Raw genomic sequence first — 17,048 nt, 5'->3', positions numbered from 1 at the left:
TGGAATAAATGAACTATATAATGTTTGAAATAGTTTATTTATGTCACTTACATTTTTATTTAGATATATATCACTGTCTAAATTAGCTATGTTATACAAAAGTACCGTTGTTTTTAAATTATCAAGCCTATTTCATTGAATACCCTTAAAGCTCAAATGAAAGCTCTAAATAATGAATATATAATATATTTGAATTTCCGTGATCATATTTCGCGTCGTGTTGAATTCATTTATCTCCAACCTTAGCATAAAATTACGGTTTTCCACGTGTGATTGATGCTACCTATTCATATGACAGTCATTTTCAAGGGCGGTACCGAAATCTGAGCTTTGCCCCAAAAAGCGTTTATATTGGCATTGTAATTTGCAAACATGTGTACATACGTTTAGACATAATAACTAGCTGATCAAGACAAAACGAAAATAAAAACTAAAATAAAATAGTGAATTTGGTTCGAAAAATAGTGGTTACCTGAAATGTTTCCCGTATGCTAAATTAGTAATTTTATAGATTTTCAGGTGCCCGTCGCTATAATGAAAAAAATACGCATCAAAGTGCTTTTTTGACAAAATCTCATTTCCGACTAATTTTACGATAAATTATATTATTAATACACGTAGACGTAGAGAGTCTACAATTGATGTACTAACCTTCATAAAGACAATTTTTTAGCGTATGAGCGCCGCAATGTGTACTCCAACACGCATATGTCTTATTAATTATAGTTGCCTGGAAGAGATCGCTAAGTGGCGATACGGCCACCTAGCATGTTATGATGTTTTATGTTTGTTGTTAATATTATTTAATTATTATGCAAATAGTCGTTAATGAATAAATCATTTTTCGATCCGGACCATACTTAAGATTTGCGCTTACAAATACATAGCTTTCTGTAATCTTCATATTTATGTTTGTATTAGTATCGGTAATTAATTTAAGTATAAAATAAATTTAAAAAGCAATTAGTATCTATACTACACTTGTTTATCATTATAGAAGGACAAAGATGTCCTATTGGACAATCTCGCCATTGCTTTTTATTAGAAAGTATGAATAAAAATCATATCCTATTATTTAACCACCTTTTACTATTACTATTACTATGTAAGACTTTAAATGTACGCCATGTTCAAAGAGAAACAACAAAAACGTAACAAAACGGTAACAAATTGAGCATTTCCCGGACCAGTGAGGAATTCCACTTACTGATTCACGAGAGTTCTTTAAAAGTTTTCCCGGAGTAATACGACCAGGTAGCCTACAGCCTTGAATAATAACGAATTGCGCACAAAACTACTCCATAAATTATGCACGACTGTGAAGACAATGTATATGTATGTTGAGGGCTTTGAGATACCATTTGAGTAAGGTGTCGTATTTATTTATCTATCTGCATTATACTATCTTTCATATTGTATTTTAAAGAATGGCTGATTATATCTATTCTACTGTAATTCTTTTAAAAATTAACACTTTACAATGACATGTTCCAAATTTAAAACGTCGAGGAACGGCCCATATTCGAATTTTAAACTTTGTTTTGCTATTGGATGACTGAGACTCAGACTCCCACAGAATAATTACTCTACATACAAATATGCATCTGTAACAACTCAGTAATCTTTGAGTCATTGACCCAGCGAATATTAATATTTAACGTGCCGTTTGTCATCTCAGTGATAATGTAAGCCTTAGAGGAACAACAAATTAGCTCCATAATCCTCTTGAATATTCAATCAGTAGTGCGATTTGTAATTTATTAAACAAGATAGCGTATGCTCTGTCTTATCGTTGGTAGACTGACAGGTATTTGTGAAGTAATTAAACAATTCAATTAACATTTAAGATTTTGAAACAAGAAAATCTTTGTCATGTCATGAATTCAACAAAAAATTGACCAGAATTTATTAACTATTAAATAGTCGAAAAATCGATTCTCCACTTGCATATTGCGTCAGCCTTACAATATTGACGTTCTGATGATGTCTGTTGTTGACTTACGTTTATCTATGGTATTTATAAATTGTGTTATACATGTAGTAGCAAACTACTTTTGGCAACTCTTGAACGCATTGAACAAATTTAGTGCTTGACCTTATGACTCGTACATCGAACGGAATGAAATCTAATATTACTTGAATTGAAATTCAAAATTGAGATTTCATTACATAAAATGGCTATTCATTCCCTTTAATGGTGATCGCGTGGAAGCGCCTTATTCTAATCTATGGTTAAACGTAATCAAAGGATTCCTCGGTTCACCTCTTTTTTGAAATTTCTTTGTGTTTATTTAAGAGGCGATTCGCTTAAGGCTCTGTCAAATGTTCAAGCTATTCATTTTAGGTCTTACTTCGCTATTAAGTTTATGGTTTATTATTTATTCCTTTATTTTGATGTACTGAACTTTATGAAAGAGCTTAAAGCTTAATCGATTTCGACAGAGATTAGATTAAAAATGTTGAATAGAGGTAGAAATATATTAATGTATAAGTAGTTTTGACTTTTGAATATTGTATGCTTTTATTGTATTGTAATAATTATGACTTATGACTTTATTTTTTTGTAAATTCCATTTTTTAAGGAACTTCAGATTAGATCAATAAACATATAAATTAAATTTAAAAGTAAACCCCTTTTCTTTCTTCTTAATAGAGATATTTAGTTAAGCGTTGACGCGTTAACGCGTAAGCTGTTTACAGCATCTTTAAGAAGATAAGAATATTAGTGGAATAAAAATTCTAATAATTAAAAGAGCATTTCTTAATTACTAAAGTTGGGATCTCGTCAGGCCTAATTAACTTCGAGCTTCCGCTGATTATTTATAAATATTTTAAGCCTTCTTCGCTTTTTGCTTCGAACTTTTAACAAGTACTCTACTTAATAATAAGTCAATCCAACATTAGTGATCAGTGAATGATCATAATGCAGCACCTTCAATTAAAATTACACCATATACTGCTAAGATATTTAAGTTCAAACTGTATTTTTATTATACGAAAGTATACCCGAGCGATGCCACATTGGTTCGAAATTCTAATTCAGAAACTATAAATAAATCATAAGGTACAAAAGAAACTGGGCGTGGATGGCTTGATTGATGTTTGGGGAGGTGTTTTACCTTCCATTAAGTTAGCCTCTATTCACATTGAGTACACCTATTATTATTTAGTAGAGACGGTACGAACATTAAGATATTGTGTGATAAGTTGCGAGTACAATATGTATTAGCAGGTACTAAAACTCACACATTATTTCATGGCACTTTATACTTGCGACAATGTGTACCAAACTGATGACATGTTATGTATTTAAAAAATACGTATATAGGTTCATAAAGTTCATATTTTCATACATATTAATTTAATAAACGCTGCCAAAGAATTTTATGACAATTTTTATCTGTTGGTGTTGTATGTAGAATGTTTGACAATTTTTTTTTATTCATACAATACATTACTTTAATTAGGAACTAAAATGTGTATTTTCCTTTTTTATCAATAATAATGTCAATACCAATATCATATAGTATATGAAATGTAGATCTCAAAAATAGTTTTAATTAAGAAACCCGAAACCAAGTGTCATCAAAAGTAATAAACTACCAGAGAAACTTTGTAAAGTATTGAGTAAGACCTGATTAGACAAATAAACTAACCCGACACCCATTCTTGAATTAACTTCGCTGAGACGTAACTTGAGACCAATGAAGAACTAATCTCATTATTGGTAACAAGCTCGTCCCTGTTTATCTCACTGCGTTACATAATAAATAAATCATAAACAACATAACTGATACAAAAAGGTATGAAACAATAAGATTTTTTTTGCATGGTCATTGTAAGAAAATTATACCTACATATACCAGACATCTACCGAGCTGGCCACTGAAATATTTTCGAACCAATTCGACTTCGGTTCCTACAAGAAAAGAGTGTACCAATTCATAAAAGACCGGCAATGTACTCGCGAGCCTTCTAGCATTGAGTGTCCATAGGCGGTATCACTTCACATCAGATGAGCCTCCTGCCCGCTTGGCCTGTGTTAGATAAAAAAAAAATTCAAACGTTATTTATGATAAGATGAGGTAAGGTAGGTCCCGGACAAACCTATACGTAAACATGCACGATAAAATAATGCTAGTTAGATTATACAGCTTTGGTTCTTTGAAGTCGATAAAAAGTCTTTTTGATTTTACGAAAATGAACAAAAAGGTGATAAATCTCATAGTGCTAACAAACTTTTTAATTAGTCTAGTCTGCAATATTTAACAAAACTTCTGCTTCATTTTATTATAATTAACATTTAAAACATTTAATTCTCGTAGTAATAAAATATTGAAATTGAAACAAGAAACAGTTTTAATACTTTTTGGTGTATTTTGGTGATGATCTTAATGAATTTATTATAGCCTCTACTTGTCAATATGGCAGATTGAATATGCCGTAAAATTGATGCATGTCACTTTTGCATATTATTGAAGCGATAAAAAAGGGGCAAAGGCGTCACTACAATCCTTGCAATTCCTATTGTATTCCTAGCTCTTAACTAGTTTCGAACTATGCAGAGATTCCTAGATCCAGCATTTCAATATCACTTTATTTGTTTTCCTTAAGATATATCGTATCTTAGAATTGTTTGATGGAAAATTTTGTAAAGGATTCCATTTCAAACTAGTATTTGACGTTGTATGAAAGGAATTTTTGCATTTCAATAAAATTTCTGAACATATTAAAAATGGTGTAACCTGATAGTATTTGTACTTAAAATTATTACATATTAATTGACTTTAATATAACCTACGGACTAAAAAGACATTGACTACAGAGACGACTACATTATAGCTTTCTCTGGGACTAGAAGTTACGCCAGCACCAGAGCTCCAAGCCGAACAAAGTACGTTGCGCTGCATCGTGACAAATGGAGGACGCTTCCCTCCTGACGACCATGTGAAAGTATCCCCCGAAACCTCCGTGACCTGTAACAACCTCAACCCATCGGGATGTCAGCCCCCCATCTTCTACTTATCCATAAGTTGAGCACTAGACTGAGGTTTCATTGTCCAGGCCCTGTGATGGTGCAACTGGTCCATCCGTTTCTGAAGGACGGTTCATTGGGCTTCCCGTCTCCAAGAGTTCAGGAATGAGGTCAAAAGTTCTTCAATCTGCCCACCACCTACCACAATATATGGTGGCTAAGGCAGCTCAGAGCCCTTGGAAGTGCTAGAGGGCAGTATCTGCGTTAACTTTTTTTTGAATGGAATCTCACTGTTGGCCTTAAGGGCCTTTACAATTCAGATCGGGCTGTTTGGGCCGGCAGCGCCATCTCTTGGCAGAATAAGTAATAAACGGAGTGTAACAAATTCCATTGAATATAATACCTATTGTTATTTATTTATTAAAATGCAAAACTTGCATTGGAACATAGTTTTAATTATTCTGCCCGGCACATTGTTAATTATCATAAAATTACTATATATTTAACATAAAAATACAAGCTAAAAATATTGGTGCGCTTAGAACTTACCTACAGATTGTTTTAATTATATTTTTGTTTAAATATGGAGGCTTTTGAGACTTCTTTTTGTTGTTTTTTCAATGCCTAAAACCAATTTTTTTACAAAAGCTACATATATTGAATAGTTGTTTCGATATAAAGTGTTGCCTGGAAGTGTTGACTGATTAAGAGTGGGTGGTATTTTATATTGTAGTGTAACGAAGTGTAAATAAATAAATAAAATAAAGGACTTACAGTTAGCCAAATTTACAATGCAACTGAGAATTATTGCCTTCAATTGAATTTTACGCCGAGCGTCTAGCTGCCTTGTTACATAGTAATCGAATTTTCCAGTAGTCTGTGATAAACAGTATAGAACAAATTAATTAATATTGAATTATACGGTAACATTACATTCATAATTGGCCTATTTTTCACGTTAGCTTTCTATATAAAACTAAAAATAAAATTCTGATTGCGACTTATGAATTTGATGACATAGGCCTTGAAGAAAACGTAAGTTTGCTATACGTAAGTTAATAAATACGTATTTTAAATCTTAAAATAAAATCCGAAAATTGCAAGGGTATATTTTAGCTAACCAGGGATGTGATTGCTTCCATAAATTTAAGATAAATTTAATATTATTGGAAGGTATAAAACACTTTATTTTCGATTTAGTTTTTTAACTCTTTAGTTTATAAGGAATTTAGAATTTGTACTGTGGTGTAGCCTTCAGGCACTAAGATTAAATACCTTTATAGCTTTTTGGAGATTTCTGTACTTTTAGTTTATTTATAATATATTAGAAATATCGTTCAATAAGCACGGATTTCTTTTCTATGTACAATTTAACAAAATTTTATATAACAAGGGCAAACGGGCAGGAGGTTTACTTGATGTTAAGTGATACCGCCTGTGGATGCTCACATTGCCAGAAGGCTCGCAAGTGAGTTTACGGACTTTAAATAATTGAAGTGACGAAAGGTTCTCTCAATCCGTTTCTAGGATTGGACTCTAAAACCGTCACGCCCTGACAAAAGATTATTTATCATCGTGAAGGAACTGGTTTTTCTAGGTATGAAAATAGATGACGTATGACACAGAGGGCTGATCAAGAAAATATCATTGATATTAACAGTATTACAGTAAGTTGCAGTGTGTACGCACTCGGCGTATGAAGACAAATATAAAATCATTTCTCTTTTGTTTCCAGTGAACTCTTATGAATATAAATCATATATTTTAACTTAAATATTTAATATAATTTGTAAACAGTTCAACATCGCTCACGGCATATATTGTTTGTGTTCATATATTTTAGGCCACAATTTATGAAACTTATTTATCAGATTTAAGCTTTATAGGGACCTACTGCAGGTTAATTACGTTCTTTTTATACTACGTAATACGTTATTATTAAGCTTTTAATCCAATGAATTCAGTACACCGTTACAACAACTACAAGCAAGCAAGCTGTTAAATAATTTTTTATTGGGCTTAGATTACAGGGATACGGAGGCATTTATGGCTCAGTTTCCTCTTTGTAGTCAATACTTCTTAGTTATTTTGTTGAGGTTTTGTCTTGCGGAGGCATATATGGCTCAGTTTCCTCTTTGTTGTCTATAATTCTTATTTATTTTGTTGAGGTTTTGTCTTGCGGAGGCATATATGGCTCAGTTTCCTCTTTGTAGTCAATACTTCTTAGTTGTTTTGTTGAGGTTTTGTCTTGCGGAGGCATATATGGCTCAGTTTCCTCTTTGTTGTCTATAATTCTTAGTTATTTTGGTTAGGTTTTGTATTGTTAAAATAATGTTTGTTGCGTAAACCTACAGGCCTTTCTACAGTAACACAGATTTTTGTAAACCAATACGGATTGACTATCGTCACCTTAGTTCTACTTGTAATTTTATTTATTGTATTGTGTTAGTTATAATAAATGCATATTGCATATAAAACAAATGTAGTATTGCTATAATTATTAAATCAATTAATATGTACTTGATCAGTCCTTTTTTTTAGCTGAGAGTATGGTGAGCATTCGTTGTTGTAATCATCTTTGTAATAAAATATTTTACTATAAATAATATTTTACTATAATAATACCCAATAGGGTACCGTATCGTGGATACAAGGATTTAAATACACCCTTATGCTGTCCTTATAAATATTTAATATTCCATTAGGAGCGGCTGGCGTTAATAATAAAGCCATATAATTTAGAGCAGTATTGGCCTAGAGGCTTATGCATGCGTCTTTCATCACTGTCGTAGGTCCGAAACCCAAATGTACACCAATGTACTTTCTGTCTATGTGAATAACTATCCCTTGTAAAGGAAAAATTTGTGAGAAATTACACCCAAGAATTCTCCAGTGTGTGTCAGGTACATAAAGCTGATCCTTGCAAATAAAAAAATATACTGTTCTCGAAACAGATACAGAAATCTAATGCGCAGACCTAAAAGGTTGCAGCGGCACTTGTTATATAATATTATTTTACTTGAAAATTACATTAATCAATGCAGACACATGAATAAAATAAATACTGAATAAATAGAATATTATTAATGATCTGTGAAAAATCGTTTAATCTTCATTCTCTCGGGTTCTATAACATTATCGCTGACGGTAAAACGATACCGCGGCTCGTGATAAACAGCTATAGTCCGTAAATTGAGCTTTCGATTTACTATTACTATCCTATCCGGCTTTATCGCGTTATACCTAAAACTATTTAGTATGAAATACGTGGCAGCTTTCTTTAAGATAACACTTAGAAGTGGTTTATAAAATTTGTTTTTACTTTTTACGCATTACGTTAGTAATATTATATATCTAAAATTGTTAAACCTATTTAAATGATATTCGGAAGATAATTTAAATTACATAGATATGACTTTTAGTTTCTAGGAAATTTGTGGACAATCATGCGAAATTTAGAATACGTACTTGGAGGCCTAAGTCAACACAAATATTATCCAATTCTCACAATATTTCATACTTAACGGCAAGGCACTTTTGAGCCCTCTAGCAATGTTAGCTACATGTTCGGCGGTATCACTAAATATCTGGTGAGCTGACTGTTTGTCCCGTTATATAAAGAAATATGTATCAAAATTGTAACCTTTTTAAGTTACAAACTAATACCAAGAAATATCACGGCAATAAAAAGCTGCTCCCATCAATTAAAATACACTAACGTCTATTTTCATAAAAATCAGTACTCCATATGAAATTTTCTAATAATTTCATTGGTTAATTGCTAGGCATTGGGAGGCTTTCAAATACAGCATTTGTGTGTAATGAATGCTCTCAATCAATATGTCTATTTTTCACTTCATATTCATATTTCACAGGCATATTTCTATCATTATTTAATTATCATAATTATAAAAAACATTTATATAAATTTTCCAAATTTCAGTCCTCGCTTGATATTCAAAAGTTTCCACGCTCTTCAATTCAATTCGTAACTTCGCATTTTCCAAAGAAAACTGTAATAAGTTAAAGTGTCTCATTTTACAAAGCGTGAAAATAAATACGCGACATTAATAAGGAGATCAAAGGCAATGCAATTACGTAGAAAAGTGCGTTTGAGAATGAGCAGAATAATAGAATTTTTCTCTTTGAGATGAAACAATAAGGGCTGATTATAAATTGCTAATCTGATTTTATTTTCATTGCTGAGATCTCAGACTTTTATATGATGTAAACATTTAATTTACTTTCCAAATAAAAATACTAGTTTTAAGTAATTCCACAAAGAGAAATGTGGGCGTGGGTAGTTCCATGAATTCATTATTAATTTATTTAAATATAATTTGCTGGGCATTATAGAAATAGCAAAGTAAAATTATTATTACTACATACTACATGTTATTATTACATAAATATAATATTAGTCTTAATATTTCACGAGCGGACCCGACAGACGTTGTCCTGCATGATATTTCAAGCGATGAGGACATTAAACAAAATATGAAAATACCGACTGCCGCGCCATCTGCCGGGTTGATTTGTGAATCTAAACCATCTAGAGCTCCACCCAAACGCATACAAAAAAAAAACATTCAAATCGGTCGTTTAAGAGAAGTTCAGTGTCATGCACATCTACAGTAGAATTATATATAACACACGGGGTGCAAATTTTATTGAAATCGGTTAAGTAGTTTAGGAGTCCATAGCGGACAAACAACGTGACGTATAATATATATATATATATATATTAGTAAATACAAGTTTTATAGTGGCACTTCGTAGAATTAAAGGGCGTTCCTCGGTACTAGCATGTGAGACCATTTTTATTAGAATTTTTGATTTACTACGTAGAATATCTGTAGCAATGAGTATGAATATAATAAAATATCTTTACTTAATATAGGTAGGTATGAAAAGCACAATCCCAGATAAGTGAAAACTTGTAGAAACGCGTAGGTGGAATCGATTTAGGTAACACGTGCCGCTATATAAAAACTAGGTACAAGTCTTATCTTGTAACGTAGAGAGTGTGATCATAACATTTAAGTACCGCAAAAAGGACAAACATAAAAGCCTAAATCAGCACTTACAACATTGACGCAAGGGATAAACAAGGATTTATTTTCTGGAGATGTTTTTGCCAGAATATACAATAGGTAGGAATGAGATTGCTTAATAATCCTAAAACGTATATACAACCTCTTTTGTCGCCTGAATGTTTAATGAACAACCTTTGGGCGAATTTTTATAACATTTGATTCTAATCGTGCTACGCGAGACTACCGCTACGAGATTACTACGAGGTTGCTACATTTCGTGTAGCATAGGGTGAAACACTGTAATGATGTGAATATGGAGATCGTGGCGTAAATTCCGAAATATTATAAGGTTGCAACTAATTTTTTAGCTAATACTGATATTTGAATATTATATTTCCTTTTTAAAACAGCTCTGCCTCTGACTTGACCTGAAACATCTAACATTTTATCCCTGGAGTTGAAGTAATTGCCAGTGTTTTAAAAAGTATTTTGGATAGTGGATTTGAGAGTGTATCTTTTTTACAAGTTTTATCCTAATGTACTCGCAAATCTACAAAAGCGGTACTACAAAAAGATTATTTTTAAGTTGGAGCAGATACAGGCTTTAGATATATTCAGTCGGTTCCGCAAGATATACGTATTCAATGGATCAATCCAGGGTAATAAAACATAATTTATTGTGAACAAATTGGCTGTTATTCTTGTAAAATGTAAAGGTTATTAAATAAATTAAAAATAAACAATGCATTTACATACTGGATATAATATTAACCGCAATTTCATGAAGCGTAACTTAAAAAAAACAGCTGATTTTATCTGTTCATAAACGCGCCTAATTTCGCTTCATACTGAAAAAATATGGAAACAGGACTTTAATGTTCCAAGTTTTTATAAATTCAAGGTTGAAAAAATTTAATCTTCCTTTATTACTTTAATGGGAATGTTAACAATACAGGACCAGAATGTAACAGTGTTTACAAAAATATTTATGAGAGTACAAAAATTGTATGAAGAGTGTTTTTACTAAGTGGCATTATTTTTTACAAAATACTAAACCATTTAAATAAATTTGTACAAAGTACATAACTGTAACAAATTTTAAAATAACCTATCCTAGGTGCACCTAACGTTAAGTGATACAGCTGCCCATGGACAATAAATGCCAGAGTAACCAAATCAATAATTACCACATTTTTGAAATAAATTCTACTATCACGTAAATGTTAAGCCAAATAGATTTAAGATAGAGCTTATTTAAGTCCACTCGTAGCGTAATGCACCAGTCATGTTAACAAAATTAAGAGAGAAACATCATTTAAGTTTATTTTAGAATTCTCTTCGTGAACTTTAATTTGTTGAAATCGACTTGAAGGAAAATAGGATAAGATCTAAAGGTAGATTGAGTTCGCGTTCAGTAAAGATTGTATCGTTCTGAGCTCGCGGTTTTAAAATATTTTATTGAGGTTTTATTTACAAAGCTTCAAGTTTTTAATTTACTTAGTAGATTAAGGATGAATTGACTTCATTGTAAAAGTTTTGTTAATCTTATTCGTACCTAAGATGAAATGGAATAATAATTTCCTGCGAGCCGACTCGGGATCTATTTGTTTACATAGTTGCCATGTACGGAGGAGATATCACGGTACTTAGTGTGTACAGAGTGTGGATACAAATACACTATTTCATAACACACATACTAAAAGTTGTACAGGACAGTATAAGATACAATGTGTCACAGTCGAGAGTGTGTAAAAAGAAATAGGAATGTTGTCGTTGGCCAGACAGTACAAACTGTATTCGCCAGACGTAACATACATACAGACTACATCTATAAGAAATATAGGCTTCTTATCTACCCGCTCACCATCCATTTTCTGAAGAATTGCTTAAAGGACTAGGTTATGAACACACCTTACGCAGAGTTCGAGGTGTTTCTGAGACCTAACATGTAAGATACATATTACACTCACACACATTCATGCACCCACACTCTCACTCATACAGTCGCGCATTTTATCGTAACGAAATGCTTTTTGTTAAAAAATTGAGGGAAGAAGACGTTGTAAAACTTTAATTGTAATTGAAAATAAACTACAAAAAAATGCGATGGTTATTTACTTGAATGCTCTCCAAATCTTTGCATTGTTTATAATGAATAAACACATTTATGTTTTTAAGACGACTTCACTCGACAACGAAAATATTCAGACACCGAGACAGGTGGACTTTTACGGTTTTTTTTTTGCTTTAAGAATAACTTTATTTCTCATTGTAATTGCATATATAATTCACTTACTGAGAAACAATATATAAAACTAAGATTACCTAATTATAACGCACAGATGTACGTATGTAAAAATGACAATATAAAACAGCAACAAAAATGTCGGTAAAGCGAAACTCAATCAGTCAACCAAGCAAACATAGATGTTCGAATTTGACTTTTTCCTATTTTTTTTAAATTATATCACAGCAATATTGCACATATAATTAACTTTATATAAATAACACAATCAAGCTATTCCTGATAAATAAAAACTTCTTTATGTTTAAGTTAAATATTTTGTAACCGTATTTAAATCGGTGAAGTTTACGCCAAATGTAATCTAATTTGCACAATATCATTAATTTGATTATTCATTCAAACGGATTTAGATAATTAACTACTGAATAGCAGTTACCATCATAATTAGCTTTGTAATGAAACTCGTGGCCTCAGTTTAATATTTAAAGTTTAATAAAAATATTCATTCATTCATTTTACTTAATAAGTACTGCCGTATTAAAATTGGTGATACAAAGAATAACGGTCACAGACGTTTACGGACCATTTTGGGTTGAATGTCGACTTAAATGCACTGACGATAGGAATTTCAAGTTAATTCTTTGTATAGGTAAGTAGGTGATCCTGCTTCATATGTAAATTGTGAGCCTAACCCTCAAAAGCGGTAAATGTAATCGGTAGCTAAAAACTTTGGATTTTAGATTTGACTGAAATACGGTAACTCAGTACGGTAGCTTTATTCACTATTCGTGCAAATGTTAATTGCACCTAGTAATAGAAAACTCCATTCGTATACGGTGCTACGCGCAACCAATAGGTACTCCAACAGTCTGATATCTGTATTTACAATGCGTCACAGAATTGAAAACTCAAACAATTTACACAAAAGGAGTAAAGTGAAATAAATACGGCTGTCAAAACTTAAAACAAAGACAACAACGACCGGGAAAAATTTACTTATAACCAGATCTCAATCAAAGTCAGGCGATTGTTTCGAAAACGATTTTCTTTTTCGCAGGAACACGTTTATTTCCGTGACATACAAACTATTCTGTCAGCTGTCAATGTGTCAACTTGACAGCTACACGTAATTTGAATCGTGGGCTTCATCGCGTTTTCACAGAACTAACAAAGACCTTGCATTATTGATAATGTGAATATTTTTCATGACGTGGATGCAGCTATGTGAAACTGCATATCATATGAAATTTAAACAGACGTGATCTTTCATGTGTGATCTTTAGATATATTTAATGTTTATATGTATTTTCTGTTTTAATATCTAATTGAATTATATTTTTTTAATTTTAAAATGTCCTTTATATATCGGTATAAAGTTTTAAGAATAAGTTAGAATTTTGTAATTTACTTTACAAGGTATATTACAAATATATATAAAAAATTAACCCATGAAATGAATGAATGGAAGGGAAATAGTCACTTGGTCACGGGATCACGCGTGAACGGTTGGACCGATTTCGCAAATTCTTTTTTGTTGTGTTTGTTAGTATCAGGAGGAGAAAAATTAATAAAATTGGGCGGAAAATTACAAAATTTTAGAATACTTAACCACCATATTAATTTTTTTTTCAGTGCATAGCGCTTTTACAATTCAAACATTTTTCATGTAACCTTAGCGTCAAAGAGGAATATCATTTAAAACAATTGCTTCGATCGGAGTTATTAAATTGATGAAATACATATAAAATAATTACAGTTTAAGAAAACACTTTTTAAATGGATTGAAGCTATGTATTATTATAAACTTATAATTATTAACATAACTTTAAATTTACATAATACATAGCTTCAATCCGCTTAAAAAGTGTTTTCTTAATGTGTAAAAGCTATGTTAACAACAGACAATACTATAATAACAGTTGCTAATTGTTCTTGGCATTAAACTTCAAAATCCATGTTCCCATATCGGAAAACCAATAAAACTTGGAAAAAAATAAAACCAATATAATGTTGTATATCATAAAGCATTTTCAGTTAGTTATACCAATTCGTAGTTAAGACAGGACAACGTCTGTCGGGTCCGCTAGTTACTAATAAAAATCTACAATAATCTAGTATTTTACATATCTATCAAATAAAAATTATGAAAATAAAAGTAAAATTTAGATAATATTTATCCATATAAATTAAATAATACTCACTTTTTCATTCATTCACACATTATGGTTCTTTCGTTAAACACGAATCTGAACTGCAAGTGCTGAATTGTGATAAATGACGGGTCATGCTCTTTAATTTTCATTCTGTCGCCTTCAGCCAGTTAAAGTGGCTACAGTGCTCGACCCCTTTCATTAATTTGAATCTGATTTGTCATTATTACACGCTTTTAAAATCTCAGCGTTTTCTTAACTCTTTAGTGCAGTAACAGGGCTTAATTAAATACAAACGACATTCGTGGTTTAACGGCGATGTTCCTAATACAATAAATTTAGCTGAAGAATGGGGTAAATGTAATTTCAGTTCCATCCAGTCTGCGTATAAATTATTTTAAACGTTTGTTTATTATCGAGCCAAATAATGAATATAATGATTTGATTTTGCCACACTTAGCCGATAATGGTTAATGTTATGGTTTCATTATCTTCATCTACTATAATAGATCTTGTTTCCGTTGAACTTTTTACGTATGAAATATAACAACCTAAAAAATGCCATTCAATTTGTATAAGTTACTATATAGTCCAGCCATAAATTCTGTTATAAATGAAAAAGCATTCTTTTATGAATTAATGTAATATTATTAGAATGTAAACCTACATATTTAAAGTGTCAGGAAAAATAAAATAAAACCAATACAACATGGCTACCTTTGCCTTTTATACAGGCGTTTTGATCGATCCGCTCATTTAATTGCAAATAATGATTTTGTTTTATAATACGTGACAGAATCCATGCGAGAATCGTAATTTCTCGCGATACGATTTTTAAAAGAATATATATAAATATGTTCCTATATTAAAAGTTGAAAATAAGAAAAGTCGGAGAAAAATTAAAAAATTTAGTATTATATAAATAATTATAAGTTTTTAATAATAATACATAGCTTTAATCCGTTAAAAAAGTGTTTTTCTTAATGTGTAAAGGCTATTTTAACAAAAGACAATACTAAGTTTTTATCTAACAGTATTTATGGCCAGGCTAGAAATATTGTAAAAACTTAGTAATAATTTTACGACGTTGGTAAATATTACTTGTACGGTATAAAAATTTCACCAAAATCTCAGTCATTCTATTAGCTACTTTCCAAACTTTTTAAATAGTAGGTAGTAAATGCCATACCTAGCTATGTTAGATTCGTAACTCAACTAAAGCACATATGTGCTCCAATAAAAAAAATGCTAAAACATGTTTGTACAGACGCAGGGGTTCAAAAAACTAACAATTAATTAACTAGGATATTAATTATAAATAACCTCGTAAGTATAGTTTGTGTCGCCATGTGCTGTGGTTTAATACAGACTTAATCAAATTGTTACTCGTTCCAGATAATAATTAAACGAAGAAACTTTAATTAACGTAATACCATTGTCAATAAATTAAGTTCTTTGCGCAACCCTCAGAAGTCAATTATAAATAAAGCTCGTTCCGCTGCGTTGCGAACTTGTTTAAAAGTAAATAGCTTTGGAATCAGAAATCTTGTGAAATATAACTTGAAAGGCTTGTAAGATCAACATGATAACAACTGGTTGGGGTAAAAAATTGCTTTAAGGTCACGTGTTTTAAAATAATGACAGTAGTTAAAACGTTAATTTGTTTTTAAACTTCACTGAAAAACCAGTAATGTGGAACCTGCTACATAAGTGTTTCCGAACCAATTCGACTTAGAGTCCTTCAGTAAAAGAGCGTACCAAGTCTAAAAAGGCAATCAGTTCTATAAAAAATATAAATATCTTTTTAATATGAAAAACAATATAAACATTATGTCTACTGGTCATGAATGCCACGATTATCATTCAGTTAACGTAAGTTTATAATTTCATATTTAAACCGCATAACGCCAGCCTCTGAACGATATTGCACAGTTTGTAGTATGTATTACAATAATAATAATCGAATGATGAGTATTGATAAATGATGGTACATATAAGTAATAAATATAAAATGGCGCTACAACCTTTTAGGTCTTGGCCTCAGATTTCATCTGGTCCGTGATCATTTTTAATAGGCAGGTCTGAGGCATGCCAGTTTCCTCAGGATACCTTCACCGTACGAGCGAGTGTTAACTGCGCACAGAGATAGAAACTCCATTGCACAGCCGGAGGTCGATCTTACGACCCCAGGGCCAATAATAAACATACTAATTAAAAAACACTATATATTTGTTCTTATTGAAGTCCATTAGGTTTAAAAAGCCTTTAACTTAATATGAAATGTAATATATAATAATTAAGAATATATGACATCTCAACCTAAGTCTTTTTGCATTATACGTTCTGCGCAAGGAGTTATTGAGAATATTAAATAGTTTGCTTGAACTTAAGATACAAAGAACGTTAAAAGATTTAAGTTTTGATCATAAAACTTCGTAGACAATACGGGCATCAATAAGTTACGAAAAAATATTTACGCAGTTTTCTTTAGGTCAGTGACTTTATATTTGTTCAATAACTCTGAAAATGACCTTAACGATGCTATTATCATTATAATAAATGCCACTTATTAAGGTTTATTGCTGTTTTAGACTTTTTTATAGCTCAAATTATTCAAAGTCCAAATTTAGGTTATACATACT

At 31.3% G+C, this 17,048-nt stretch overlaps 1 protein-coding gene and 1 long non-coding RNA gene across 5 annotated transcripts in view; one reads left to right on the top strand and one right to left on the bottom strand.

Annotated features, from left to right (window-relative positions):
• Positions 1 to 17,048, top strand: part of LOC123711911 (inactive angiotensin-converting enzyme-related protein-like) — a 155,396-nt gene that overhangs the window by 115,526 nt on the left and 22,822 nt on the right. The gene's annotated exons all lie outside the window — the stretch shown is intronic.
• On the bottom strand, positions 4,728 to 5,668 carry LOC123711912. Its single transcript, XR_006754019.1, has 2 exons — positions 5,525 to 5,668; positions 4,728 to 5,220 (listed from the first exon to the last, which is right to left on the bottom strand). It is a non-coding gene; the product is annotated as an uncharacterized LOC123711912 (long non-coding RNA).

Source organism: Pieris brassicae, chromosome 7, assembly GCF_905147105.1.
Source record: "Pieris brassicae chromosome 7, ilPieBrab1.1, whole genome shotgun sequence".
Taxonomy (NCBI): Eukaryota; Metazoa; Arthropoda; class Insecta; order Lepidoptera; family Pieridae; genus Pieris; species Pieris brassicae.
The sequence above is the reverse complement of the archived record's forward strand: the minus strand, read 5'-3'. Positions and strand labels throughout refer to the sequence as shown.